This window comes from Aethalodelphis obliquidens, unplaced genomic scaffold (genome assembly GCF_003676395.1).
Source record: "Aethalodelphis obliquidens isolate GAN/ISIS:26980383/991018 unplaced genomic scaffold, ASM367639v1 scaffold44, whole genome shotgun sequence".
NCBI classification, from domain to species: Eukaryota; Metazoa; Chordata; class Mammalia; order Artiodactyla; family Delphinidae; genus Aethalodelphis; species Aethalodelphis obliquidens.
The window spans coordinates 4,765,655-4,790,466 of NW_020837988.1; the positions used below are offsets into that span (position 1 = coordinate 4,765,655).

The following is a 24,812-nucleotide window of genomic DNA, read 5'->3' on the forward strand; positions in this document are numbered from 1 at the left end:
ACACACACACACACACACACACACACACACACACACACACACACACGTTTCGCTACCAGACTTCCCTAAGCCAGTTTAATTGAAAAGGCATGGTTTAGGCTAATAGACAGCAGATGGGTTCGGCTGCAAAACGCAGAGAAGCATTTGCTGAACACGATTTACAGCAATGAGGCAAAACTTTCTCCTTTTTATATCTTTCTTCGAGCTCCACAGCCAAAACAGCTCAGCAGAAATGAGAGGAGAAAAAAAAGTAATTAAGTGTTTAATTTTTTAACAATTTTTAACTCCCTTTTTAATTGCTTTACATAAACCTGTCCTAGAATTTTACAGCCTTCAAATCTCTGTCTAAGTCTGGTCCTTGTTTCTGGTTTTAATTACAGGGAGGCTTGTCTGGCACATTAAATTAGAAGAAGAAAAAAAAAAAAGAAACACACACATGCACAATTGCAGAAATATTTTTCTGTTGGACTCGCAGCTGAACATCTAATATTTCAGCGTGCGGACGGGAAAGCTCGGCCCGGGAGGGCTTTGGTGGAAGGAAAGTAGACTAAGGGCTTCTGCAGCATTATTGCATCACCTCCTGAACTGTCTCTTACTGTTATGAGGATTGAGAGACCAGTCATAGGACAGCGTCTGATAGCCCACAGTGACCCTGGACCCCTCAGTTTTGCTCGGAAGGCTTCCCAGAAAAGCTGGGCATGTGCAGATGTCTTGGGCTTTGGGCAGACCTGAGGTCCTTATTTCCAAGTCAGGCCATCAGATCTTCTGCTCACTTCTCAGCAGTCCATCTGAAGCAGGACAGGAACCAGTGAGGAACACAGCGTGCGCAAAACGAAGGAGATGGGCCCCCGTGGCGCAGGGTGGATGGGAGCAGATTCCGGCTGCGGGATGACCAGGAAGCTGCCCCTTTGCAGAGACAGCTGAAGCCGGGTCTGGACCTGCAATGACCAGCGGAACTTCCTGTGGTTTCCACTATGGCAGCCACTAGCCTCCATGTGGTGGTTTAAATTTAAAGGAAGGAACGTTTAATACAATCTAAAATTCCATTCCTCAGTTGCACTAGCCGCGTTTCAACTGCTCCGTAGCCTCCTGTGGATAACGGCTCGTTAATATATAGTACAGCGTACGTATGGGGCATCTCCAGCTCCAAAGAAGGTTCTGTTGCACAGGGGTGCTCTGGACTCTTGCTATTGAAAGTGTCGGCGGTGTGGGCGTCCCCGGGGAGGTGGCTGGAAACGCAAGATCTTGGGCATCACCAAGGCTTGGAAACTGCCTCCTAACAAGGCCCCAGGTGCTGTGAACACACATTCAGGGTCACATCCCTGACGCAGTGTGGCTGACTGGGCCTGGAACGGAGGAATGGTCCGTGGATTCCCTTCAAGGTGTGAGCAGAGCGTGCAGATGCGGGGTAAGGGGAGGCGCGCCCCAGAATGTCCTCAGGACACAACCCCGCAGGGATGAGGCTCCCCGACTTGTGTTCATTAGCTCCGAGCCCCAGACCCCCGTGGCAGACCCTGCCCAAGCCTGCCCTGGGTCCCTCCAGAGCTCACGCTGGGAGGGCAGCTCTGGGGATGGGGCCAGGCCAGCGCAGGCTCCCCACACATGGTCATTACCTCCTGAAAACCCGGGAGTTATTACAATTAAAACACGTTGCAGGGGGGAGAGAGGGCGGGGGGAGGTCCCGTTAGGAAGGAACGCTGGGATTAAAAGAAATTAGGGCAGTTGCCGTGGCGACGCAGCCAGGCCGGGCCTACCCTGTGATTATTTCAGTGGGAACGAGATGCGGGCAGATGGGGCTGGGACGGGGGGTGCTGGGGAACCGTACCCAGCTGCACGGCTCAGATCTATGCTTTTCCCTTCAGACTGGGACACAGCAGCCCAGGAAATTCTCCCGAGGCTGATTCCTGATGGCGTTCCCGTTCTCTGGAATGACGGCTTATTCCGTGGACCACGGTGCCCGAGGAAGTCTACACCCCAGGCCTCAGTCTGGTTTCTTTTGAAACCAGGAAACTCCCAAGAGGTCCCCTGCTCTCATGACCTCGTGGGTGGAATGACCTGGCCTGGTTTCCTATCAGCTCAACTCCTGCGATTAGGAGACCTGCGGAAACCCAGCCACCCATTTCTCTCACCTGAAACGGGAAGCACAGGTGTGTGTTGGGAGAGGTCGGAGAAACAAGGGGTGAGGATGTCTTGGAAGGGGGCCCATGCTAATGTGGGAGATGGAGATCCGTGCCGGGGCCACCTCCAGGTACCAGCAGAGGATTGGGGTCCTTGCAGAAGGGGAAGCCTAGTTTGGTACAGCTCCAGGGCCTGCAGAAGAGAAGACAGTAATTAGCTCTCCGTCTCGCTGCTGGTCTCCTGGGGAGGCCCAGCAGCCCTGAGCAGGACGGAGAAGCTGTTTGGACACCTCCGGGGGAGCAGAGAGGACGGGCTGGGATGCGGTGATGGGGTGGGAGGGAGGGGGACCCAGTCTGCTTCTACAGGCCGCGCAGCCAGCAAATCCTCATCTGCTCCGGTCTCATTTCCTCTGATGCCACCTTAGTGGACTCAAGCCACAGGGAAAGGGCTAAAAGCACTAGCCCAGGTGGAGGGGTTTCACGCGTAGGGAGGTTGGCTTCCATCCTGAAGGTTAACCTGACCCCAGGCAAGTCCTTGGTCCTCCTCAGGCACCCAGGCTGGAGACCTTTGAGCTGCCAAAGCCGCGGGCAGGAGACCCCATCTCGGAACACTCTCCTCGCCTGGCCCCTCCCTCCCTTTTGAAGGCTGATTAGTTCCAACCCCAGAAACCACTGTCCCTCATCCTGACCTTCCGCAGAGCTCTCCCTGTGTATTTGCACCGTCCAAGGTGCTCCTACATGAAATGCATGGCGGCGATGGTGGACCCAGGTGCAAGACTCGCCTCAGTCCCAGACTCAGGGAGTGAACCTGGGCGGCTCCGTCAACATCTCCAGCTCACTTTCCTTCCCTGCAAAAACACCATCTCATTCACAGCATCGTCGTGAGGATTTGAGACGGTGGACTTCACAGGGCTCTGCTGCAACCAGCCTTCCCAATTTGCCCCAGTCCCGGGGGCTCTGGGGATGCGGAACTTCCGGTTTTAAAATCAGGACAGTCCCCGGCAAACTGAGACATGTTGGTCACCCTTCCAGGCACAGGGTGTACGTCTTGGAGGTCCAGCTACTATTGTACGTAGGGCCTTTGCTCCCTTGTAAAATTCTTTATACGTTGTATATATGTACACAAAAGTATGCATATATATATACACACACATACACACATGTGTACATACATGCATGTGCATTTTCCAAAGAGATAAACTGGGAGGTAATTATTCACATCTCAAAAAGAATATTTACCTGGTAAAATGATAAAATGTAGCATTCTTCTCTCTGCAAGGTTGGGACCACGAATGGGACTCTGTAGATGGAAAATTCAGAGAAACTAAGCGATGGATTAGAAAGCGACGAGCAGTCCATTTCCTTACTGAGATCCTTTCATTTCTGGGTCAACCCTGCAGCATTTCTAGAAGATTCTTTTGCACCCAGCATTGCTGTCCTCTTTCTGGGGAGGAAGTCGAGCACACAGCCGCCACTGCCAGCCATTTGTCTGGAGAACTGCTGTCAGGAGTGGCGGTTTTCAAAAGGCTCCCCGGGTGTGCTCAGCCCGGATGGGAGTTCTGAGCTGGCGTTAGCTTTTCATCACACGCGCACCCTGTTTAATTTTCTGCCCTCACCTCAGTTCAGAGAGTTCATAGACCGCCAGGTTTTAGCAACTCTGAAAGAAACTCCAGGTGGAGAGTTCACACACTAATCGAAAGCACCAATATCATGTCATCTTGCCCAAGGCTTTTTTTTTTTTTTTTTACCACTTAGCTCTCGGAACAATGCGTAAAAGGGGATAGGAGAGAAAGGGCGGGAATGACAAAGTGGTCCCCATCCCCTCCCGGCCCACGTCCATCTTGAAAACCCAGAGGCACAGCTGACTGGTGCAGGCAGCTTGGCCCTGTAAGGGGTTTTAAGAAGGGATGGAGTGCCGTAGGGCAGGCCAAGTTGCAGTCCTATAGCTGCTGGGCCATCATCCCTGGCTCCACCACAACGAACCCTCAGCCTGGAGCTCCGACAGCAAAGGTCAGCTGGGCGAAGCGTGTGGCACCGAGGACCCCGTGTCTCTCCACCTCCCCTCCCGTCCCCCTGATGCGCTCAGGTGCAGCCGGAGCCCTGTGGCTACAATCTGTTTCCTGAGCTTCGCTCACTCCCAGTTCAAACCGGGAAGAGAAAGGGCCCAGCTGGGAACACATCCTTTCTCCTTCAAGGTGAGGTGACAGCAGGGCCAGCACAGCCAGCGGGGAGGATATTAGAAGGTGCTGAAAAGGGAGAACTCTCTTTTCTGCTCGTTGGAGGGATCAAAGTCCTTATGTAATGAAAAGAAGGCAGATCACCTCTGTGCTACCCGGAGCCTCAGCCTCCCCGAGGCCAAAGCAGCCGCAGGATTCCAGCCCCAGAGCTCCCGGCCTAAGGCTTGTATCCAAGGGAGCAGCAAACGGTCCACCTGCCCGGTAACACCAGGCAGTTGTGCCGGGGACTTCGCAGTGATGTCTGGTCTTATTAGCTCTGACTGTCATTTGGTGAGAGGTGCCCCTCGCATCTCCGAGACTAAGGCTCAGTCTTGTTTGGAAGAGAAAACTGAGCTAAAGGATTCCTGAGCCCCTCCCCATACACCCATCTCCATCCTACCTACTTCTTCCATTGAGTTTATCAAGCTGCTTTGAACTCTCTCTCTCTCATCTTTGACCTCTTACAGCAGAAGATGGGCCTTTTTTGTGTGCCTTTGTATCCCATGCACGCAGTAAGCACTGCATAACGTTTGTCTACCTAAACAGATTCTTTACAGCTCTCCTACTACGTCTGTCCAGGGGGGACAAAATTTCTATGGTACCCAGGCCAATGCCCCAGGAATCCAGGCAGGGTATCCTGGCCTCTCCTTGCCCCTCACCTCTCCTTTTCCACCAATTTTCCTGAAGGAGGCCCTCCTCACACCAATTAACAACAAAAAAATGCAAACAAACCTCAGAGGAAGAAAAGTAGTAAAGAGAAAAAACAAAGAAACAACAACCGGTAGAAAAGAAAGAACGCAACGTGCAAGAGTCCACATAGACTAGGAGCTAGCATAGCCCAGCTCCCCCCCACCCCACCCCAGGAACCAAACAGGAAATCTAGAATCATTACCAAATGCACTTCCCCTCCATGCGCCTGCACCCCGCCACCCCCCCACCCCGCCCCCAAGGATGCTCAGGCCCGGCTAACCGGCTGGAAGCGCAGGAGGGTGGGGCTTTGATGGATTGATTGGCATTTCCTCCCTCTCTCTTCCCTCCTGACCTCTTGACAGGGTTTCTTGGTGGATGGCTGGTGGGAAGGGACGGAAGCCTCTTGCTGCCTCCAAGGAGCCACAGGGCTCCAGGCTTTTCCACGCAAGCCTCCCACCGTGCTGCCACAGAAGGTGGCAGGCAGCTGGTCTCCCTTGCCCCACTCTGCAGGGAGCCCTGTGACAGCCCTGGCTTCGGGAGCAAGACCTTTTGCTCTTAAAACAGATCAAAACTTTTGGCGTGAAAATAAAATCTGTTCCAAGGAAGCAAGTTGTAACCCTTTTGGAGTAGAACGCAGGCCACGAGATCGAAGTAAAACGTCAGCAGAAACCAGAGCTACAGGGACCGTGAGTTCAAGTTCATTCTCCATGGGTTATTCCTTCTGCTCGGAGCACAGCCGAGGATTGCTCCCCGGCTCTGTGCTAGCTGTCTCACCAATCCATCGAGGGTCACCCAACTCTTTTCTGTCAGGGGCCAGAGATAAATATTTTCGGCTTTGCAGGCCCCAGGGTCTCTGCTGCAAATGCTCAACTCTGCCATTATAGCACGAAAGCAGATGCAGACAAGACATAGATGAAGAGGCGGGGCTGTGTTCCAATAAAACTTTATTTATAAAAACAGGCAGCTGGCCAGACTCGACCTGCCCACGGGCTATAGTTTTCTAATTTCTTGGCAAAGATCGTGCGGACAACAGAGTAATATGATAGTTAAAAAGCATGGCCTTTGAAGTCAGGCGGACCTAGTTCATACCTCCGCCCAAGTCTTATTTATTAGCTGTGTTACCTTGGGCCAGTCACTGAACTCAACCAAGCTCAATTTCCCCATCTCTAAGATAGGATACTAACGCCTGCCTCATGGGGTACTGTGATGATGAAACGGACTAACAAAAATCGCCTGACACTCAATCAGTGCTGGCTGTCAGTCATTCTCATCATGAGGGAAAGGAGGTGAGTGGCTTTGAGTCTTTCGTGGCTGGAAACCTCTGCACACGTGGGTGACGAGGGTCCGCAGCGTCTTTCTGTGCAAAAGTTCATTTCCTGAGATTTAATATTCCATCGATTCCCTTCCTGACATGAAATCAGCGCTTGCACATTAGAATCATCTGAGGGGTCTTCAATCTCATTGCCCATGCTGCAGCCCGGGCCAATTAACCAGAATCTCTGGGGGTGAGACCCCCGCACTCCCAGCCATCCAGTTTATTTTAAAGCTACCCAGATGATTCCAATGTGAAACCCAAGCTGAGACCCACTGGACTTCTCAGATGCAGAGAACACGGAAGAGTTCTCTCTTCCTTCTTGCCCAGGGTATGGTCCAGGCACGGGCAGCCTCAGCATCACCTGGGAGCTTGTGAGAAATGTAGACTCAGGCCCCACTCCAGACCTGCTGGATCAGACCCTGCATTTGACAGAATCTCCAGGGGTTTCCTGTGCGTATCCAAGTTTGAGGAAAACCAACCTATTCCACATGGGCCCCAACAGACTTGACTCATCAGAATCCCTTGCAAAGCTCAGAACATTCCTAGACCTCATCACCAACTCACTGAATCTGAATTACCATGGGTGGCCCAGGGCTTGGTACTTTCCTCCAATATTTTATTTGAAAACGTCCAAACACATAGAAATGTTATACCTGCATACCCACCTAGACTCTGTGACGTCAAGATGCCACTATGTTTCATCACACATCTATGCATTTATCCGTCCATCGACCCATCTTACTTTTTAAACATATGTCAAGGTAAAATGCAGACAGCAGGCCCCTTCAGCCCTAAATATTTCAGCATGTACGTGACATCGCTAATTTTTAACAAGGTTTCCTTGATGAAGCTATTCATCTAGGGACAGTCTTTTTCTCTGTCCAGAAAGAACAGTACTTAAGACTTGGTAAAAAGCATTCCTCTCCTTCCTAATTTTAAAAAAGGGATACTTCAGCCCCTCTCGGCACTATCACTTTCAGTATTACGAGATGATTTCTGATGTTTGACCTACTTCCACATTGCTCCATGAATCCCATCTCCTTTTCCCCTTGGTAGGACGTTAGAAGACAGTCACTCACTATTATCTCTACCGGATCTCTTGTATTTAACTCTGTTAGTCACTGCATGCTCCAGAACCTCCCCTGGTGCTTTCCCTCCAAAAAGCATCTCCTGGCAAAACACTGGATCTTTTCAGCAGTGCATCTGTGGAAACTAATAGCCTTCCTCTGCACTTTCCAATTCTGTAGCTGAGAAGCTGTGGAAGAGGCTTAAGGACAACACACTATATTGCTGCTACTTCCAGGTTTTGGAAAACCATGGACCGGAGAGCAGTGATCTCAACTATACCTCTGGTTTCCCCTCCATCTTGGGTTTACTTGGACCGTTACCTGCCAAATACAAAACTCCAAACTCTGTCATTCAGGGCTGATGTGAACCCCAAAACTTATCAGAGATATGTTTCTGCTAGTTTAACCCGGAAAGGAGGCTGGCCCCAGGACACAAGGCAGGACCATTCATTCTAGTCAACAACTCAAGCGGTTTTAGGAAAGAGGCTCTGCTATTCCAATAGTGCACTAGCCCTTAAGAATCTTTCAGAATCTTAGAGGTGGGGCTGCAGTTAGAACCAGCCTGCACCCTTCCGATCCTCCCCAGGCACTCAGACAGTCATCAAAGCCCTCAGGATAAATTAATCAGAGTGATTGCCCAGTCATTGCCCAGTGATTTCCAAATACTCTTTTCAACAATCTACCAAAAGGCTGTCCCAGAGTCTGAACACCACCCAACCACACCAAGTCACTCTGTCTTACATAACATGATAAAAGGGCCAAGAATGAGGCAATAGTCACTCAGCATTTTCACCTACAAACCTAAAAAGGCCTGGGTTCTCTGACCCCCACCCCGGCCTGCTTCATGTCCAGACCACCCACTCTCTGTTTGCAACTGTTCCTCCACCCTTGAAACCTGACACCCTCCTCTGTAGGAACCACCCATGTTTAAACAAATAAATATTCCACAGTAACCAGTTCCCCGGTGGGATTCAAATAAATGTCCCAGGAAGGAGTAAGGGGGGAGGGGGAGGGTACCTGGGCCTTCTGTGCAGATTGCCTGCCTCAGAGCAGCCTTGGGCGGGGGTTTCGCTGCAGCCATTGGGTGCGTGGGTGCTTATGTCCAAGACTAGCAATGAGACCCGCCCCCCAAATCGGGGAGGGACTTCATGGGCTGAGGGGCTCTGTACGTGCCTCCTGGGGAGGTGGTGGCTGCTGGAACCCCGGGAGGAGCGGCAGGGATGGTGGGCAGCGGGTGATCAAAGAGGAAGACGCCCCCCAAAGCTGTGCAGAGATCCCCTCTGAGCTCCGGGGTAACTCAGCCATAAACCCTGAATTCCCACTGCCATTTGGGAGGGTGGAGGGTGGGTGGCCGAGAGGAGAAGGAATCGGCTCTCGATGACTCAGAAACGCTTAAATATAACCCAGAGACTCGCCTGCAGTGAGGAGGGATGGGTGGAGAGAAGCGGGAGAGACCCACAAGTCCTTGCCTCTGACTCAGTGGAGAAAACCACCGCGCGTCCTCGGTTTCACGGAACGCGGACGGCTGGGAGTAAAGGCTCAGCTCTGTCACGGGTCGGTTGGTCCACAGAGTCACTAATGAAAAGGATTTTCAAGCGTATCTGAGAAATCAGAGGGAAGACGACAATTGCCCCATTGCCACTTTAAGAGAAACTCCAGGAGTGGCAGCCTTCCCCCAACCCCCAGTGGAGGGAGGAGAGGCTGGCCCTCCCTCCTCAGAAGCTGGCCCAGTGGGTTTATGGATGGAGGAAAATGTGGACCAGACCGTGCTAGAAAGCTGGCCGCACACCACTAGTGCGTAAGGAAGAGAGGGGGGACGAGGGTGACCACGTTTCAAAAATAAACACAAACCCCAAAATAAACACTGTTAATGGAAGTGACTAATCAAGGGTGTGCTGAACTTGGTGGTTCTTGATAAGATACAGGGGGAAATGCACTTGGAAAAAATAACAGATTTTTTTTCTCCCTTTGATAAATAAAGCAATGGGGAGAGGGCAGGGGGGTGATGAGGGTTCATGCTTGTTTCAACCTGGCAGCAGAGGTTGAAAAAAAGCACAGTTTCTCAATCCTGACGCTGCAGACATTTGGGGCTAGATAATCCTTTGCAGTGGGGGCCTGTCCTGTGCATTGTAGGACGTTTAGCAGCATCCTGGCTCTCTACCACTAGATGCTTATAGTACCCTCCCCTCAACCGAAAATATCTCCAGACTCTGCAAATGGCCCCTGGGGTGCTGGGTAGGGGGACAAAACCACCCTTGGTTGAGAACCAGTGGTTTCAAATCAGGAGCACAGCTGAGTTTGAAAGTCACCTACGGGCTCCTGGAAGGCCTCAGAAGGACCAGGCAGCTGGCCAGCAGGAAAGGGATGTAGCGTGTCATGCATTTGAACATTCGCTGGTCATTAATGCTGTGCGCCAGCAGGAAGCCACCCCCTGGCCTCCAGATCCACACGTCCAGAATCCTGTGGGTTAGGGAGACCCTAAGATTTAGCCTGTTAGCAAGTGGGTACACAACCCTACTGCTTCCAAAGTTCTCGAAAAACTGTTGCCATTGGTCTCAAAGTTGCCTTGGCCGGGAAGGTGAGTGACTCTGGCCCATTTCACAGAAGAATTCTGCAGAGAAAGGACATCAGGGATGCCAACTGGAGTCCAATGGGCAGAGCCAGCTGTGTCACTCAGGTCCAAAGGGAGCTGCAGGGGGGCCCGTGGGAGTCACTTCTCAGACACCAAGTTTCTCCTGCAAGACAAAGACTGATGCGAGGGCCAGGGATGGGAGAGGGTTTTTAAAGACACAGAAATCCTTTGGCCACCCACAACTTTCTCTCTGCCCACCAAGTCTCCTGTATTTAGCACAGCTGTCCCTTTGCTAGGGGAGGGGGAGGGTTATCCAAGTCCTGTAAGCAAAGCGTCAAACACCTCCTGTGCCATCTTTGCTGGCGAGCGCCTCCACAGGAACCACCTTTGGTCCAGGCTGCCCCTGTTTCCAGAAGAGAATCGCATCCGAGGTCATTCTGCACCCACGCAGCCTGGCCTGCTGTGTCACGAGTCCACGGGCGGCACACATCACCAAAGCGGGTATTTGCTGCAAAAGGGCTCTCTGTTGGACTCGCGAATTTTTAAATGTCGGTTGCCTGTGTCACTTTGCAAGACGGAAGACAGTTCCAGGTGCTGCTACCTTGCCTCCGTAAGCTCTGCCCAGAGATGGGCTGCTGGGCTGGAGGGGGAAAGTGATGGACGGGGACGAGATGAAGAGAGGTGAGAAGGTTACTGGCGGGTACATCCTGCTGCGAGTCTTCGCCTCTGCCTCTCCCTCCCTCCAGCCCCAATTCTGGAAGCTACCTCCCCGCCTGGCTGGGCGCTCTCCTCCTCAGCAATCTGCTTTCCACCAAAAAAAAAGTGTTCTAAATAGAGCGGAACCGAGAATGGGATGCAGCCCGGATGAAGTCTTCCCCACCCTGGAGAGCCCAGCGTCCCCGGGGGAGGGCTGGTCCACCCCCAGTGCCTCTTACTCAAAGCATTCTTGACCCTGGAGCGCCCAACCCTGACGGCAGGCATGAAGCTACCATGAATGGATTTTGCGTCTACAGCACTTTGCCTGGACTGGATCCTTCCTCCCTCCTAGGCTTTCCGGATACCTCCTCTGGCCTCCGCTCCCTGCAGGTACCACCCTCTAGGCATCCAGGGAGCTCTATTCCAGGTGGGGACCAGAGGCCCGACGCATCAATGCCCACCATCAACTTGCCGAGGGAGGTTGGGTGGCTTAATTGATCCACCTGAACCTCAGCATTCCCCAAACCGAGGTCCACGAACAGGGACCGCAGTCTCTCATCGCATCGGATTGTTGAATACTGATTTTTATTAAGTTAGAAACTCCCATTGCTCTCAAAGGGGCCTGGGCACCAGGCTGGGGTGGACCTTCAGACATACCTCCTCCTGTGCTCTGGAGAAGTTCTACCCAAGGCCCATCCCCACCAGGAACAGAGCCAGCAGCACGTTTTGGGATCGAGGCTCAGCACGTGGTTCTGTGCACGTCACTCATTAACACACACGAACAGGATTATCCCCACGCCAACCAGGTTTTATTAATGAGGGTCTCACACCCCCTGGAATAAGGACCCTTCAGCCCTCAGAAGGCAGGGCCGTGAGAAAGCCCACGTCCTCCAAGGAGGAAAGTGTCTCCAACATCCTCCAAGGGGCGAAGGGTCTCGCTTCGCCCTTCACCACGTCACCAACTCGTGACCCAGGTAAAGCCCAGGACAAGTGACCCTGTGACAGCTCTGGGATGTCTCTGGGAGAAGGTTTGGGAGTGGCAGTTGGGAAGGCCATTTGCAGGCTGGGGCTCAAGGGGAAGCTGTGGGGGGTGGCAGAGCGCACCCTCCCCCCCCGCCCCGCCCCTTCCTGGTGCCGCCCTGAGTCCAGCCTTAAGGACTCCAAAGCCAGAGCCAGCCCGTGTCTTGTCCGTGAGTCAGCGCCGCTCCGCTTCTCAGGGCCTCTCCGAATTCAGCACCGTCAAGAACACCAATTCATCCAACCGGGCAAAGGCAAGGAATTTAGAAAGTGAAGTGAACTTACGCAGAATGTGTTACCCACACTGACCACTGTCCGCTTAGCGTGTGCCTTCCTTTCCTCTGTCCCAGCACAGAAGGAAAACAGGGCAGGGGGGAATGAGGAGGGGGGGGGGGAATTAAAATATGCAAATAGGGGCCCTTCATAACAATGCATTTCTAAACAAGTAAACAAGAATCATCATTGTTCCAAGTTGCTTGGTTCTTTTTTTTTTTTTTTTTTCCGCCAGTTACATCTATTTCTGAGCTAGGAAAGAATAAGTTAATCCTCTCTATCTCCTTTCTTACAAGTCTGGTTCAGAGCCCTGGAAAAAAAATTAAAATGCTGAAACAAGGTATTTTTTCCCCTCTGGATGAACTGCTTTACAATAAGCTACCTGCTGGGGTCAGGAAACCTGAGATCAATGGCTTTCTGCTCCCACGAAAACCCACAAGGGGGATTCATGCTGAAGAGCTTTCTCAGAGAGACGGTCACCCACACATAAACCTTTGTATCTGTTCCAGCTTTTCTTTGAAACCATTTCTCTCCTCTGCTTCACCTCCTTCCCTCCTTCCTTCTCCCCGGAGAACAGCTGCCATCCAGGGCAAGATGCCCGCCATGTCCTTGCCTTGTCTGGAAGTGAAGGGGTGATGGAAGAGACGAGAGAAGGCAGGCTTGGGGGGTTGCTCCCAGTGCCCCGAGAGGGAGCAGAGTTTCTTTACTATTAGGTGTGTGGTGCTCAGAAGGGGGAGAAACGGTCAAAGTCAAAATAAATAGCCAACGGAAATAGGCAGCCCCTCCTGGGAATGGTAATTGCCCAGAATGAACGTTTATCCAAACACATGAGGAAAATGGTTCCTGTTGAAGGACCGGGCTAGGAACACTCCTTACTGGAAAGGAAATTTGTTTACCACATCTTATTTGTTCCTTAGTTTTTAATGCTGTTCTGGCCCTATGTCCTGTAAACAGACCAGCTTTTCCATTCTCCGGCGGTGCCAGGAGAGCTGAAGACAGAACAGACGAGCGGCTGCCAGAGTCCTGAGCGACTGAGGTCTCACAGCTACAAGAACCCACACCCGGCCGGGGACTGAGAGAGGAGCTTGTTGGCCTGCAGTGGAGAAGAAGGGTGTGATTTGAAATCTAGGTGTGGAAATGGCGAGAAGGCTGCCTGGCTTGTGAGATCAGCTCCCTTCTCTGCCCGGGTAGAGGAGGCAACGGGAAGGGCTTCAAGAACCCAATGTGTACGTCTGACTGAGTATTCTGTAGGGCTTTCTCAGTCAGTCGAGGCAACTGAAAAGTTCCGGAGAGAACCTGGACTTGGGGAGAAAAAACCTGACTGGTATTAGAGTCAGATGCAGCTGATGAGGTGCTGAGGGTCCCCAAGAAGGAGAATCACTGTTCCGAGGGCTAGTGTCCAGGCATCATCCTATACACTCTGGGCTGGCAACCCAGCTCTAGCCCCAAAACCAAACCAAACAACCAAAAGGGCTCCCCACAGCTGGGGAGATTCAGTGATGCCTTGTTCACACTGGGGAAACGTAGGTGTAGTGGCGGAGTTCACATGTGAGGTCTCCTACTACCCAGGCACAGAAATCACGTGAGCCCAGAGTCACGGCAGATGAGTCCATACCGTTCCACGTTCAGAGCGTAGAGCTAAGAGCCCACGTTTATCAAGTGCCGCGTCCCTAGCACTGTTCTAAGTGCCACACCTGCAGTAACTCATCTAAACCTTGCAACCACCTTACGAAGCAGTTTAAAGATGAGGTTAAGTTACTCCCTGGAGGTGTCACTGCTAGAGGTCTGGTGATGTCCTAAGACAGGACCCTGAGTCTCTGAATATCTGCATGAAGAAGAGCAGCGTGTTTCCACCACAGCCAACTCACATCCCCCTGGAAAATGAATGAGAAAGAGGCATTAGGTAAAACAACAGAGATTTGGGGCTATTTTGTTACACAGTAGCCTACAGTGACTAATACAGCTTGCACAGAGAAACTGTAACACTGCCCTTAGGGCAGGGGCCTTATGGGGTGTGCTCTAGGGCAAGTCACTGAACCTCCCTCACCTTACTTTCCTCACCTATAACAAAGAGGTCTTAATACCATCTCACAAAGTTGCTGTGATTCCAATCAGAAGCTTTGGCAGGAGCTTTTAAACCGTAAAGCGCTGTAAGACGTTGGGCTGTAGTCTTTCCTGAACTGCCTGATTTTTCTTGGCCAAGTGTCTTGGCCAAGACATCTCTTGAATGTCTGAAATTGGTCTTGGCGACCAGAGCCCACAGATGACACCCACTTTGTCCAAATTCTAATTTTACTCATTTGGACAAAGAAGAGGGGGTGGTCTTTGAGTTCTTCTCTTCCCCCAAAAGGTGAAACTTCTGCCTACCTTTCTGCTCTCCCCCCCCACAGAAGGGTTGGTTAATCAGATAGCAAATGGGAACAGACTCTTCTCTCCCTGGGTCCGCTTGCTCTCAAATGGTGCCTCTTCCACCTTGGCTTCTGTCCCCCAGTCGTAAGCCCTGGAACCCAGGAGGTCCCTCCCCATTAGCAGGGGACCTGCTCATCATATCCAACTTCTCTGCGACTTGCTGGAAACGTTCATGACAGGGTGAAGAGCAGGCAGCATTATCCACCCAGGTTCCCCAGTAATACTCACCGTGAGTTTATTTGGCAAATGCGATTGGTGATTTTATGTGTGCCATTCTTGTCTGACCAGACTGTAAGGTCCCGAAGGCAAAAGACCTCTCATATGTGTTGTGTTTTTCTTCTGTATTTCTCCCTCTTAGACAGTGTGACATTCCTTAGAAATTCTGACCTAAACTTTTGATTTTAAATTTCTCTTTCCTACCTTAAAAATCACCCTAACTCTCAGATAACTGGCAAAAACCAGTCATATTCTATTTCAAGAAGAGATTCTGCAGGGAAAGCAACCAGTCAAGGAACAAACACATTTTCTCTGCTGTTCAGAAAACACTTTATTAATAGGCAGACAAAAAACAGGCAACCTTAGTGGTATACACAGTAACAGCTCACTAATAGAGAAAGTCAACTCAACATCTTCCTTGTATACCTACCAGGTAAAAGCCACTATGATACAACTTAAGAGCTCTGAACTTCAGGCGTCCAATGACCTTGGCATGAATCCCAGCTCTCATATATAAGACTTGAGCAAAGCCATGGATTCTGCACATCTCTAATTTCTGAGGATGAAATGTCAATCACAGTGCCTGCCACGTGATGCTGAACATTATTGGACATTTTAGGGATCAATTTCAAAGTGTACGGAGTGACCCTGTTCCTGCTTTTATGACAGAGAGACAGACAGACAGAGGAATGTTGGGAGAAACAAGTTTAAAACAAGTTCGGTATAAGCATAGTAAATGACATATAGAAGGTGTTCTGGTGAGGAAGGAGGGAACGGCGTTTTGGGGTACCTAGCCAGTGCCAGATGCCTGAAGAGAATATGTGACCGAGGGAGAGGTCACAACTGGTTGAGAGGGAAGAAGCAACCCAAGAAGGCGTCCTGGAGCAGGGAGCGTTTGAAATGAGCCTTGAAGGATTAACAGCACTTCAGTAGCCTGGTGGCCCAACACAGATCTTTTTTTTTTTTTTTTTGCAGTACGCGGGCCTCTCACTGTTGTGGCCTCTCCCGTTGCGGAGCACAGGCTCCGGACGCGCAGGCTCAGCGGCCGTGGCTCACGGGCCCAGCCGCTCCGTGGCATGTGGGATCTTCCCGGACCGGGGCACAAACCCGTGTCCCCTGCATTGGCAGGCGGACTCTCAACCACTGCGCCACCAGGGAAGCCCCCAACACAGATCTTTTAAAGCACAGACTCACCCAGGAAGGATTGCCAGAGGATTAACACTCATGCTCAGTTCAATCAAAAACCACCACTGGAGTGTGAAAGGGACTTTCTCAATTAAGCAATTCCAGAACATTCCCATCTCTTGACCGCATGAGCAGTGGTGGGGAACTGCCCGTCATATCCGGGTGGGCTGGTAAGACGCCTTCTCCACAGATGGTGACCAGGGCGGCCTGGGCATCGAGGTCTGACGTGGAGCAACGTACCTCGGTGTGCTGTACCCCACAGTGGGTGGGTATTAGCGAACACCGCCCAGGAGACCCGAGTACCCTGGAACTGCAGCGCTTTAGAACAGACTGAAGACGTTTACGGCAAAGGGTAAAGAACGCGCCATCTAGTTCAGTTTCACTGCAGCTCACACGTGGAAACTGGATAGACTGGGTGGCTGTCTAGCCCCTGGAGGTCTGGCTATCTCACTCCACGTGGTCCCGACCAGGGTTCTTGGCCTTCCCCAATCGACAGAAATTGATCAGAGGCCAGACAAGAAATTCAGGCAAGGCTCTATTGGGGCCCCCGCTGCAGCAGTGGGGAGCAAAAACAAGTAGCAGGTCCCCTTGATTGTTCCCTGAGGGGGAGGGTGAACTTGGTCCCTTTATGGGGTGAGGGTAGGGGCGTGTCCAGGGGTGGGGCCGGAGTGGTGGCTTAGGTGGCCTGCCCACCCCTTTGGAGGTGCTGTGTGCAGGGGGCAAGCGTAGTGTCCTGCTTTTGCTCCTGACACCCTGTTTTTCGCTCTTCAGAAACAGGCAGTTGGGTTTTTGGTCTCTTTGTGTCTTGTTGTCCAGAACTTGCCCCGACTGCGCAGGCACGCAGTTATTTTTAGTCCCTTATAGTTTCTTTGTACCTTGTTGCTCAGGAGTCGTCTGTCCAGGTGCCAGCCCTGCAGCAGAGGGTCCCAGGTCCCAGGTCCCAGCCTGTCTCACATGGGGAGCGACAAGCCTGATCAGTTCATCTTTCAGCACATCAGGCTGAGACCATCTGTCACCGCGAAACCACTTAGAAACGGGAGATCTGTACCTTTTTTCCAACGGCTGTGATGATGCTCATTTTAAGTTTAATGAGGGGCAAGACCTAACTTTTTGAAGAGCTCACGGCTAACTTTTTTTTTTTTTGCGGTACGCGGGCCTCTCACTGCTGCGGCCTCTCCCGTTGCGGAGCACAGGCTCCGGACGCGCAGGCTCAGCGGCCATGGCTCACGGGCCCAGCCGCTCCGTGGCATGTGGGATCTTCCCGGACCGGGGCACGAATCCGCATCCCCTGCATCGGCAGGCGGACTCTCAACCACTGCGCCACCAGGGAAGCCCACGGCTAACTTTTGAAGAGCTCAAGGATGGAGGAGACGCCCAAGGACCACCTGGTGGGCTTGCAGCCCTGAGCCACCGCACCGTGGTCATGGGTAACCCCCAGGGCAACCGGAGTCCTGAACACAGGCAGCTTCACATCCAGGACAACAAGCCTTCCACATTGCGCTCTCCCCGCCTCTCCAAAACCCAGGCCTGAGCTACCCTTACCTAGAAGGTGGGAGTGGGGGGCAGGCAAAGGAGGAAGGAAAGGAGAAAGAGACGGAAAACAATTAAAAAAAAAAAAAACCCTTCGACAGAACCTGATAACCTAGAGTACACGGTGATCAGCGCCGGACAGCACACAAAAGCCAAAAGGGAGGTCCCAGGACAGGTCAGCTTAAGACTTAATATTTGCCTTTCACTAAGCAAACTAATAAATCCCCTACAGTTTTAGCCACGCAGAGCTCCCAGTTTTTATTTATTGGTCAAAACGGCAGGTGGGTTTTTTTCCCCCTCCCAGTCACCCCCAGGTAAACAGCAGCCCCGCTTCCCCTCTCCTGTCATCAGTCTGTGTGTCTGTTTGCCTTCTCCCTCGACAAACTCTTGTTCCGTAGAGCTGACAACGAGGGCAAGCAGCCAGGAAGTAGTCTTTGGTCATGGACTTCCCAGGACAGCCCCGTTTTGGGCCTGTGCAGCCAAAGGCAAAGGCTCAGAGAGCTACTTGTCAGACGTCAGCTGCGTCAGGCGAGGCTTAGAACTTGACACATGGGAGGGACCTTGGAGGATCGTCAAGGCCACCCACTCCACCGTCCCCTCTCCCATTTTATTGATGAGAAAACTGAGAGCCGGAGAAAAGGCTTGAGTGATTTATACATGATCTTGGAGCAAGCTGAAGTTAAGGCAGGACTAGAGCCAGAGAGGAAAAAAAAAAAAAAGCAAATCTTACCTACTGTATAGCACAGGGAACTCTGCCCAATATTCTGTAATAACCTAAATGGGAAAAGAATTTGAAAAAGAACAGATACATGTATATGTATAAGTGAATCACGTTGAAGAATAGATACATGTATATGTGCAACCGAATTAACTAAGACAACATCGTTAATCAACTATGCTCCAATATAAAATAAAATTTTTTTAAAAAAATAGCAAATCTCTTAAGTCATGAATTGTATCCAATATGGCGGCATTGTGGACGGCGGAGGTAGAAGAGGCTTTGGGGAATGTGTGGCCTGACTTCCTCATTGTACAGGGAAGGACTTAAGAAGGGGGACTTTCTGAGACAAAAACTTAGGTCTCCTTGTCTTCTGACTCTGTGCTTTTTATCAGCATAAGACACCTGGACCCAGAAATAAGATGCACCGTAGCTCAACATCTGATGAAGAAACTGACATTCGTGGACACTTGGGAGCCCATGAACCGCGCTTGAAAATTCTGCTTCCCCACCAGGCTGAGTATCATCCAACCTTCTCTCCCAGTTCTCTCCCAGTCTGCCAAAAAGGGTGACCTCCCCCAGGCCTGGACCATCCCTCATCTGATGTGGGAAACAGGATTCCTGCATTAGCCAGAGGTAGATCTAGATAAGAGTGATGCTTTAGGCCACTTCCAGCTCTGGGAACCTGGGATTTGACGTGGATGAGAAGATAAGAAGAGAGAGAAAAAGAGGAAATTGTTGCTTTTGGCACAGCAGTGGGACTTCTTCTGGAACCAATGACCGTGTGTGGGAGATAAATGAAGGAAACATCTGAAATGAGTCCATCTTTTAAAAAAGAAAAATGACACCCCAGGAGCTGGCTAGCATTCCTTCAATGGCAGTGAAGGCAAGGAGAGTCAGAACAGGGGCAAAACCCAGGTGCACAAGGTCGGGTCTTAACCTCTCCACGTGTGTAACGAGAGAGTCCCTTCTAGGTGTTTGTGTGCCCATCTCCACCCCGACCGGTGATGACCTTCTGGGGTCACACCACGCAAGACGAGCGTGATTAGCTGAAGGCCCGTGTTCCAGGGCTCCAGCAGAAGAGGTGGAGACTTGATGCCCTTGGCAAGAAGCAACAACTTCAGGATGGCATATGCCAGCCTGAGAGCCTGGCTTTAGCGAACCTGAAAAGAACCTGGGATTTGCCTTCAGATGGTTCTCATGTGTCACGAACACCCCACGCTGGGCTGGCACAACCTTCTCCTCCTTCCCTGCTACCACCACCACGTTCCGCTGCCTTATCCCAGATAGAGCCAGTGTCTGGAAAGGTAAGGGTGAGCTGGGGGGGGGGTCCCATTCAACACTATCTGAGTTGAACTCAAAGGTTATCTAGGAGACTTCAGACAGAAAGTACACACTTAGGCCCAATTTACATGCCCCTGATATTTTAAGGGACCCTAGAGTTCAAAGGGATTTCAGGAAGTCCTGTAGCCAACTCCTTCCCTCTCCAGACAACACCATCCCATAGGTACTTAGCTCTCTTAGTCTCTGTCTAGCTAAGATGCAGAATTTTCTTATTGGCTTAGCATTCTACACAGTGTGTGCTTGTATGACACGCGTGCACACACACACACACGCACACGCACACACCATAGTCTTGTTTCCATCGTTTCCAGTGGCTGTATTAGTTGTTGTTTCACCATGAACTGGTTTGTTCTCAATGGAAAAGATTCACTTCACCTTTATAAGTAGGATTGTACAGGAAAGGAATCCCTGGTACCCTGAATGCCTGCCATGCCCACCTGTCCACAGCACGCTTCTGAAGGATGTGGTCTCAGCTGGTTCTTTATAGCCAGGTTTTGATTCAGTATCATCCAGTCCTGCCACCTTGGAAACAGCTGATGTGGTCACGATCGGTTGGTGTGCCTGGTCCATCTAGAGGCTGCCCGGTGGCCAGTGAAGTGGCCAGACGCAAGGGCTCTGCATGGCATCTGGCCAAACCAGTCAAGAGCATCAGCCAGTTACAGCAGATGAAGGAGAAGCAGAGGCAAAGGTCATCGAGTCTCCAGTAGGGTGACCAGTTGTTCCAGTTTGCTTAGGCCTGCCCCAGGTTTAGCACCAAAAGACCTGCATCCCAGGAAATCCCTCAGTCCCGGGCAAACTGGGACAGATAGTCACCGTCAGCTCATCACCATGGCAGTCTCCTAGAATCAGGACAGATAGTCACCGTCAGCTCATCACCATGGAGTCTCCTAGAATCAGGACAGATAGTCACCGTCAGCTCATCACCATGGAGTCTCCTAGAATCAGGAGCAGAGGTGCGGATGCTAACAGAAGATCAAGGTGAGCGTGGTGGTTCAGTTTTGCTGTCCCTGGAAACCATCTACTGAGACTGGGTATCTTGAATGACTTGGGCTTCTTGGGAAGGCCTGGGTGGGCCGCTGCCGAGCAGACTGTTTCCTTTCTATCAATACGCTGTTTCCATGGCAACCTGGAACAAACCAGCATTTACAGAGGTGACATAAATGGGTCTCTTTTCCTTAAAACCCGAAGGAAGCTAACGTGACGAGCGTGTATGCAGGTCAAGGAAGGAAGGTGAAAGCCCACAGACAAGCTTCCCATTTCAATAGCACGAAACATCCCTCAGAGGTTCCTCTCATTTGTCTGGTGGTGAATCTGAGACGCCAAGATGGACCCCACTGCTTCCCTGACAAGACACTGACATCACTAAATGGTCATACATGCACAGCATCTACAACCCAGGGAACATGGATACGTCTGGCTTGCATTCTTTTCACAAAGGCAAGTCATCCATTTGCTTCGGAAAGAGAAAGGACACACACCTTTGGCTCTGCATTTTGGACAAGGTTGAACCACGATCCACCTCCAGGAAAAGTTTTCAGCCACGTATATGGTGGCTACAGAGTGAAAGGAACAAACAGGACTTGTGTGTCGTGGGGCCCCATCTCCGGTCGGGTGTAGGTGTCACCAGCACACACGGCAGGGAGACGGCCCTCAAGAAACACCATCAACTCTGGTCGCTGGACACTCTGTAATGAAGCATCATGCTCTGACACGGACCCCAACTGCCCAGCGGGAAGGAAGAGAGTCTTCCCAGTGGACCGTGCATCTATGTAAACAGAAGGCATATTCGTTTTCTGCTCCTCCAGACGCACACCTGCACGTGATCCAAACCAAGAAAGTTGCACGTGGGGGACGCTGGCCTCCGGGATCCAGCTCCCTGCCGAAGCCCCCTCCCACATCGTAGCGTGTTAGAGTCTGAAGGATTTCTGCACAGACGCGCAACACTCTGGAGCCTGTGGGGGCCAGATCCCACGTGAATGAGAAGGGATACTATTCCAAGGCTGCTTGTACAGCAACGTGCAAACACCGGCCTCTTTAGAAGAAGCAGGAACGAAAAGTAAGATCCCACTGACCTACGCGTAGGTAACTATTCACTCTGTATCTGGGCGGGAGATGATGGAGCGAACGAGAAGAACTGCTGAGTCCAAAGGCACAGCAGATGTGGTGGGTGCAGGGGGCAAGAAAGGGTGAGGCAGAAAGCCCTCTGCTTCCCGAGGACTGGTACAGGGGAGTCTTAGGACCAGGCACCAGCAGAAGAAACGTTTCCCACCAGAAGGAAGAAGAAGGCCCAGGATCCTGGCATCTTCTTTTTTTTAAAATTTTTTTTATTTTTTGCGGTACGCGGGCCTCTCACCGTTGCAGCCTCTCCTGCCGCGGAGCACAGGCCCCGGACGCACAGGCTCAGCGGCCACGGCTCACAGGCCCAGCCGCTCTGTGGCACGCGGGATCCTCCCGGACCGGGGCACGAACCCGCGTCCCCTACATCGGCAGGCGGACTCTCAACCACTGCGCCACCAGGGAAGCCCCTTGGCGTCTTCTTTAATTGTAGGTGGCCTCCAGGTCACGCAGGTCAACACAGACACTCTCTTTAATTTTAGGTGGCCTCCAGTTCATGCAGGTCAACACAGACACTATTCCTTAGGGCAAGGGTCTTTGCTTTCTCCTCAAATGTCTTCTCCAATCCAGAAGTTTCTTTATTCTCCAAAATAAGAATTCTCAATCAAATCCAGAGCTCTTGCCTCTTAGGAGATGGTCCTACCTTAGCCAGGTCCTGCGGTGGTCCTAGCGGCAAACTTTGGCTCCACTAAGGTTCCTGGTGGGAAGTGTGGGTGAAGAGCAACAGCTCTTTACCTGTCCTGCCTTCCAGGCCTGTGGACCAAGAAACAGCATAACAGTGAGATTCCGGCTTCTGTCCTTTCAACAGATGTCTTTCAACAATGAGCATCACCTTACTGCCTTTAGTCCAGAATGTTCTAGCTACTGAACAGAACATACACTGCTTCTAAAAGCATTATTTTCATTAAGGAAGAAGAAAGGCCAATTTATACCATTCAAGGAACTCCCTGTATGCTGAATCATGGCTGGGAACCCTCTACACAAATCTCACTACTACACACATAAATGATTTAAAAACAACAACAACAAAAAAAAAACCCCACTGAATACAGCCTGCTCAGAGGAAGCGGAAAATTCTATTTTTCAGCATGTCCCTGTTATGTCCATGAGATATGGGGCCGGGGTCATGGAGGTATCAGACTACCCAGTTTACACATGGGGAAACTGAGGCACAGAGGGTGCCAATGTTCTCAACATAGGATGACAAGCATCCGGTCCCTCATCCTAATGTGCACTTCAGCTGGAACGTCTCTCTGCTTTCACAAGACCCTTAACAACTAATTAGGAGATTATCCAGAGTGGATGGGGCCCCTCCAAGGAAATGGGAAGATACGACTTGACACAGTTCTCTTTCTGTAATGCTGATTGCAAGCAAATGAAGATGCACTAGGACTCGCCATGCTTTCCTGGCTTCCTACCACGCCCTCTAACCCGTTTCTGAGTGACAAATGTGTTTATTAGCATTAAATGCCCTCAGGGGACTTCCCCATTTGAAAACTGCTGAGACCTGTTCACGAACCCAGATAATCCGGGCTCCACGTCTCCGGTTCCAACAATCACCATCAACCTACGAGGAATAACTTGCAAATCCATGCGTTCACAAGCACCACATTGGATGAGATGCTCTGAACGCAGACATAAACCAGACGGGCAAACCCCACCCCTGTAGGTCATAGTAGGGAGGCAACACTGTGAAGCACGAGGCTAGAGGACAGCAATATCTGAGGGGGATGCACTAAGGTTTCTGGGGACAGTCGGGCCAACTCTGCGTCCCTAGAGACCGGTGAGGATCAGGGCTCAGCCTGGCTCAAGGCAGCTCTCCTTCCTGTGGGCTCTGGCTGAATCCCCGGCGGGGATGTGGGCGGCTACCGTGACACCAGAGAGAAGGGTGCCGATTGTTAGAGATGGGAGGACATCACGTAAGGGCCTGGAGGAGGTCGAGCAGGAGGAGGACGGTCGAGGACGCTCGTCTGCAGGAGGACTGTGAAGGGAGAGAGTGCCTGCATGTGCGGGAGTCAGCACCCCGGAAAAGCCAGCCAACGAGCCTAAGCAGAGGCACCCTGGTGCTCCAGGCGGCCCTCCGATCGGTGGCCAAGAGGGAAACCAGACACCTCGCCCAGGTGCTGTCCAGGCCCTCCGGACACTCTCTTTCCTTCGGACCCCCAAACGCCCCCAATAACCTCCAAGTTCTGCTAAACGTTCTAGTTTTCTCTCCCCTCCTGGCCAGCAGCCCTCTGAGCCACCCCAGAGGGAGCCAGGGAGAAGCCCTTTCCCCAGGGAGGCTCACGCAGCTGGCAAGTTAACTGGAGCCCCGTGAAGCACACAGGGACTTCCTTCTGGTCGCCCGGCAACCGCATGCACTTGGCAGTGGGACATTAAACACAGAGGGGAATGTCGGGAGGCATGGGCAAAATAAAATAAAAAGTAAAACACACGACCCCGCCCCAAACCCCTCCCGGACTCATCCCGGCCCGGCAGACCCAGCCAGGGGGCTGGGGGAGGGGTGGAAACGAGGGCATCAACCCAGGGGAGGAAAATGAGGTTAGGACCAGCCTAAGCAGAGCCTGACACTCCCCCCTCCTCTCATCAAACTCTTCTAGGTGTAGCGTTTGTATGTGGCCAAAGACACGCCTCTGTTAGCTTAGAGAAAGGCAGTGGGGACCTTGGATTACCAGGCACCTAGAGATCTGAAAGATGACTTAGAAACCCAGCCCGGAGGGGTGAGGACCTGGGACCGCCAGGGCGGCTGTTCTTGCCTCTCCCTCCAGCATCATTCCCCAGGTTAAGTCACTCTGCCACCTCTAGGGCCGGATCCCTTTCCCCCAGACTTCTCCCACTCGAATGTTTTCATGCCCGTTGCTATGGCCACTAGGAGCTGGTTAGACAAGCCTCCAGAGCACCACCTGGCCCTTCAGACCCCGCCTCTGGCCTCTCTGAAAACTCTCCGGCCGGAAGTAAAAATGGACATATATACACTACCAAACGTAAGGTACATAGCTAGTGGGAAGCAGCCGCGTAGCACAGGGAGATCGGCTCGGTGCTTTGTGACCGCCTGGAGGGGTGGGATAGGGAGGGTGGGAGGGAGGGAGATGCAGGAGGGAAGAGATATGGGAACATTGTGTATATGTATAACTGATTCACTGTGTTGTAAAGCAGAAACTTTATACACACCACTGTAAAGCAATTATACTCCAATAAAGATGTTAAAAAAAAATGCATGTAGAGTTGACACGTGGAACAACCCATGGGAGAAAAACTGCGGACCAGGAAGGGGAGAACAGCAGCAAGACGGCCCCTGTGATGGGCTGAATATTAGCCCCAAAGATACTCAA

At 51.7% G+C, this 24,812-nt stretch overlaps 1 long non-coding RNA gene across 1 annotated transcript; it reads right to left on the reverse strand.

Annotated features, from left to right (window-relative positions):
• Positions 1 to 4,046: 4,046 nt before the first annotated feature.
• On the reverse strand, positions 4,047 to 15,540 carry LOC113606391 (uncharacterized). Its single transcript, XR_003427517.1, has 2 exons — positions 14,601 to 15,540; positions 4,047 to 13,837 (listed from the first exon to the last, which is right to left on the reverse strand). It is a non-coding gene; the product is annotated as an uncharacterized LOC113606391 (long non-coding RNA).
• Positions 15,541 to 24,812: the final 9,272 nt, after the last annotated feature.